The sequence below is a fragment of the Corvus cornix genome, chromosome 2, assembly GCF_000738735.6.
Source record: "Corvus cornix cornix isolate S_Up_H32 chromosome 2, ASM73873v5, whole genome shotgun sequence".
In the NCBI taxonomy this organism is placed as follows: Eukaryota; Metazoa; Chordata; class Aves; order Passeriformes; family Corvidae; genus Corvus; species Corvus cornix.
Window position 1 is genome coordinate 46,565,805 of NC_046333.1, and position 6,000 is coordinate 46,571,804.

Sequence of the window (6,000 nt, forward strand, 5' to 3'; positions counted from 1 at the left end):
GGGTGGCTGGGCACTGGAACAGGCTCCCCAGGGAAGTGGTCACAGCACCAGCCTGACAAGAGTTCAAGAAGTGTTTGAACAACGCTCTCAGGCACATGGTGTGACTCTTGGGTGCTGTGTGGGGCCAGCGGCTGGAGTTGATGATTCTTGGGGGTCCCTTCCAACTCAACTTTTTCTATGATTGTATGATTCTGTAAAACATCCCTGTGTTATCAACACTTTTTTTTTAATGATAAATACAAATCATAGCACCATACAAACTACTGTGAAGAAAATTAACTGTATCCCACCCAAAAGCAGCACACCATGGCTCCTGAGCTAATAGAGTTTGTTTGTTTGGGTTGAGGTTTTTTTTTGGAGGGGTGAGTATAACTGTTTATTACTGAGTTTTTTTCCTCCAGCCATACATTCATTTAGCTTTTATGAAACTCTTCCCCTTGACCTTCATGTTTCTGTAGTCATCCAGTAATACAAAACTGAGGAATGTTATGCGTGAGAAAAACAAAACAGTGGGAGTTTACCTAGTGACTGTTCTTGAAAGTTTAAATCAACTGTTGAAACTTATTTCCAGTCTGGCACTATTATCATCAGCTTCTACCTCCAGCTTGTTAATGTTGCATGCAGCTGTTTGTCTTGCTGTTTGACAGATAACAGCCAGCTCTGGTACAAGCACATAAGGTAGGAGGGAGGAAAGGATCGAACACAAAAGCCTTACAATCCTAGCAATAATTTTACACCTTTCCTGAATCCCAGTGGGAAGCAGAGTCCATGCTTCACTGCCCACCAGAGCAACAGGGTTGTCAAGGTGAAGCTAGATACCAGCACTGTCTCTTTTCAGGGCTAGGAAAGGAAAGCCTCACACTACTGTAGTTTTGTACTGATACAGATATAAGAAGGAACAATTAATGGACCTACTACCTTCCACTTTCCCACTGAGCCACACGTCCCCCAGCAGAGCTGGTGGGAAACCCTGGGGGGCTACAGAGGGTTTCAGGTTGAAAAATATTTCAAGAGGTATAAAATTTCTGAACTAATCAACCTACAAAAACTGTTTCTTTTTCAGACCCTCATGTCTTATCTCAGAAGTCCTTCTGAAAATCTTTCTTACTTTACACGGCCTGCTGCAAATATTAAGATTATTTATTTATTTATATATTTATTTTTACCAGAGCACTATCAGCTACAAGGTTGAGGTTTAGTTATCAGATTATATTTTATGGACCATGTAGTAGAGTTGTCAACAAGAACAGGTGTGTGTGTGTGTGTGGGAGGGTTGAAGAAAAGGCCAAGCATCAAATACAAGAAATATTTTGGTCCTTTCCCCTAAGTAAAGCCTGAAATCTCCTTGATACCTCTCAGGCAGTGCTGTTCACAAGAAACTATGTGCATACCAAACAGAGCAAAAGGCTTCAAAGGCTTGATCAGAGAATGACGCAGCCACAGTGACTGCTGCCTACTTTTGTCTCATGCACGCATGCACGCAGATATTCATGATGGGGCTGGGAAGGGTATCTGAAAAACTGTTGCTGCTGCTGCTGCTAGTTTCATTAGCTAAAACACATCTCCCTTGGAAAAAAAAAAGGAACAGAAATGTCTTTTGTCGACATTGTCATTCCTTGCTGCCCAGTAAATAAACATAACATCTATTTGTCACCATGGAAACATCTTCCATGGTCCAAATTATGCAAAGGAGAGGTATTTGAGAAACGCAGGAGTCTGAGGAAATGAGCAAGTATCTAATCCAAAACTTCATGTAGTGTCTCTTTTCACTTTGCTAATTTTTTGGTTTTCTCTCTAAGGTACAAGCATACTTATTTTAGAAGAAAGCACTATGTATATTGGATACGAAGCTTAAACATTTGCTTAACATGCTGTCCCTACTGTGCCATGTTTCTCCCTCTTCTCTGCCAGAGAGGGATGTGTAAATAACTGCCTTATTTGTACATCTAAAAATCACTTGTTTCTCCAGGGACACCACATTTGTTCTTCTCATATTATGCATCAAAGTTAGAAAGACACTGCCATGAGCAACACAAATGATGTATTTACATCAACAAAACTCGTCTTCTGCCCACATTGTGTAGGCAGTCAGCTGGAGATGTGACAAATATCTCCTCCTTCCTGGGGGACTCTGGTGTCACTGACAAGGGTCTGATCACCCTGCCTGCTCAGGGACAGATGCCCACTGAGGTGGCACCATGATGGCTCCTTAAGTCCCATAGTACATACCTTTCATTTGCACAATATATGACTTACGTAGGACTGGATACTTCCTTTTGCAATTTCCCTGTAGCAGCTGCTGCAAAATTAAGGTGAAAATAATCTATTCTCCTGGAGTCTTTTATCATAAGGATTATGGTAAGCTTCAGACATTGGAAGAACATCAAGGTGCAGAGTGAAGAGACATTCTTGTTTCTACAACTCTAAACAGCTACAAACTTGGAAAGATGTATCCTCCTGATAATCCATACTACCTCCTGAGACACAGGAAATGAGGAAAGAAAACATTTGCATATATGAGTACATCTAGACAGAGCAACTTGTTATTTGCCAGCTATCCTAGACTTGTGCCATTTGCAGGAACCCAACATCACACCCAAGGATCATGACCTTCACAAAATGTGCATGTAGGAGACATCTTGAACATTTAATTTGGAAGAATTTGTGTTCCCTGGTGAAGGAGACAGTGCAGGACACTGGCAGTCAACCAGCAGGCTGACTGCAAACATCATGTGCATTTCTACCTACAGTCTAGCTCCAGAAGGCAATGGAGGGATGAGGTCTGGGCTGCCAAGGGAGAACAGGTATTAACAGAAAGCAGGAAACCAGATTCTAAATGAAAATGATAAGAAAAGGGGGATTTGAGACCTAGAGGGGTCGTCAGCTCAAATGCCTCTGCCTGTTCTTCCCTATGGAAACAGTGTATAGGAAACATATATATATATATATGTGGGAACATTTAGAGGTGGGTATAGAAAACAACGTCTTAACTGGATGACCTCAGATCCAAACCTGAGATTTTCCATTCTAATTGGTTTATTTTGCATGAGAACCACTTTCCTTCAGTGGAGCAGCTCCTGGTATTCCCAGCGTCATGGTGAGGAAGACTGATTTCTGTAGAACTTCCCCTTTTTAGTTTTGATTTCTCTTCAGCCGAAGACGTGTCATTAACATTGAAAAGTGAATATGGACCTGTTTCACTCCTGCACCCTTCTTCTGAGCAGCACAGGGACAATATCTGATTTCTCTCATTTTTTTAGCCATTTATTATTTCTCCTTGGGACTGAAAGAACTTCTCTTAAACCTCACACATGCACACACAGACACCCCTCTCCCCTAGAAAAACTGTTTTTCCACAGGTTCCCAGTGCTTGTCCCTCACAGCTGGGGGTCCCTTGCATGCCTGAGATGCAGCCCAACCCACGTGTCTGCAAACAAGCCAGAGCAAAGCAGGCACAGGTTTTCAGGGAAGTTGGTATGTGGAGTTTGGGTTCATGCTCAGCTTTGGCATTTCTGTGTTTCTGTCTTCCTGCATTTTCTTTCAGTCTCATCTCTCTGACACCATAGACTCTCCATTAATTCATCTCTTTGTCTTCTTTCCACAGATAGATATCTCTAACCAGTTCATATCTATTGTGCTGCTCTTCCCCTCTTGCTTTAGCAGTATAATTTCTCCTCATGTCAAGTGACTTTTGCCTTTTCACCCACCTTATTTTTCCTAGACTTGAGACTCGGCTCATACCACTGTGCAACTGTGTAACTATCCATCATCTTTAGTTAAGTACTCTTGATTTATTCACTGTGAGAAAATCATTTATCTACACTGATCCCTCCAGTACTATGCTTCAGCTTTTGCTTTTCATCTCATGCCCATTGACACAACTATAGTGTGTCCTAATAGTACCTTTCCAACTGTTAGCAATCACTTTTTCCCCAAATACCAAGAGTAGATGAAAGTTCTCCTTCAGAAACATTTTTCAACAAATATTTCCCAACGTGCTTCCTTTATTTAGGGTGCATAAATCCAAATAAGTCATGAGATCCCAGGGCATTGGCAATGGTAAAGCATAGAAGAGACACAAAGGTATGTAGGGTGGTATATTTTTGCACTGCCTTTCACTTTGGGGAAAAAAAAGTCTGACATGTAAAAAAATCCCATTCCCTCCTACACATTGCAAATATAAAAATGGACTCTATTTTCCATATGATTTCTTGCTGATCTGACCTGGAAAGTCAAAGGTAGTACTGGTCAGATGCAGCTATGCTGGCTGAACTTTAGCAAAAAGCTGGCGCAGCTTTTGATTTCGCTGTATTCAGTTTTGCAAAATAGTCTTGGCCCCTCACTTCCAGGAACATTAAAATTCATTGAGTTTAACTATTTTTTTATTAAAAATGGAAAAATGACACAATTTTAGCTTGTGATTAGGAAGTACTTGTTTATTTATAGACCCATTTGTTGCCTAAAAGCATTCCTTTTACATAATTGCTTCTTCAGACTGTTTGCTTATGTCGATCAGAAAACGTATTTTGGAAGATTAGGTCATTTGTACTTGTGTAAATCTGAGCAATAATTCAAATAAAGCAAGGCCAGTTTAAATGAAAACCATATATAGCACAGAGATAAACCCATTAAATTAAAATCACTGAATGTAAGACTGTTGATCATGTACTTACAGTAGAAAATATCAAATGAAGATACTTTCTATTTACTAATTTATGTCAATGCCACAAAGGTGGGATGAAATTCTCTTTAAAGTGTAAAGGTGGTTAATACATATCAGAAGGTCAAATAGGAAGTGATTTCCAGTTGGTAGTAAGTTAATGTTATTTCCATCAGTCATTGCAAATAGCTAATACTTGATTTTTAAAATTAAAAAAAACCAAAGCCCCAAGAGGGGTAAACAACCCAGAAAGCCAACCAAAGGTGCTAGGTTGATCTCACTGTTATATTTTAAGAATCTGAAACAGAACAATTTCATTAGTAGCATCTATTAGTGGGTTTTTGAAACAATGTGATAATTCTGTCCATAATATTGGAGTTTCCATTGTTCATGGACAAAAGCATAATTCCAGATGTATTCCTCAAGCCTAAGAACTTTACGCGGGTGCTTAACTTCACACATGAGAGTAATTCTACTGAATGCAAACCTGTAGTTCTCTTGTACCCACAAAGGGAAACTGGTTTTTTATTTCCAATAGTCAGAATTTGTCCATAATCATTACACTGAACGAGTGATTTTCAGGTTATTTGCAGAATGTTTGTGTTCAAAATTTAGGTACCTAACTTGCTCAGTACTGTCTGTGTTCCTCCCGTGGATGACTGAAATGGGAACTTACTCCATGAAATTACATCCATCCTCCATGTTTCAGGAAAATACAGAGGTATATACTTCAGCTAAAGAATGTACTCAAGGCTTTGTTGAATGAGGCCCCAGGGAATAGAGGGGAGCTGCACAATGGTCATTTTGAAAAACATTCACCTCTGCTAAAACTGGAATTTTTCGATATGTGCAGAAATGTTCCTGAACAGCTGAAGGCACTGACCAGCAGGAAGCCCAGGAACAAGAACAAGCAGGACCAGGGACCAGCAGTATGAAGAGCTTCCAATAAGGGTTCTCACTCCTTGAAACATTTGTGTGTGTGATGTAGGGACACGTTTGCAGTTGTTGGGCTCGTCAGTTCACGAATCCTGGAGCAATTCCATGAGATACGAGTTCCTCGGTCTCTCAGGTAATGGAAAGGAACAAAGAAAGGAATGAGGCCACAGATCAGGTTGCTGCTTCTGTTTATAAGCTGCTTCTAAGCATATTTTTTGTGTGCATTTACGTGTACATAGAAATACATATGCATGTAGAAAAAAATGTAGCCAGTGCACCAATGTAGGGTCCCTGTTAGTACCACAGCCACAGGGCATAAAATTCCTGACAACACGAACCATGTTGTCAAAATTGAGTTGACCCATTTTTGATCCTCTTTTCCAGACTCTCAGTGCTTGGAAAAC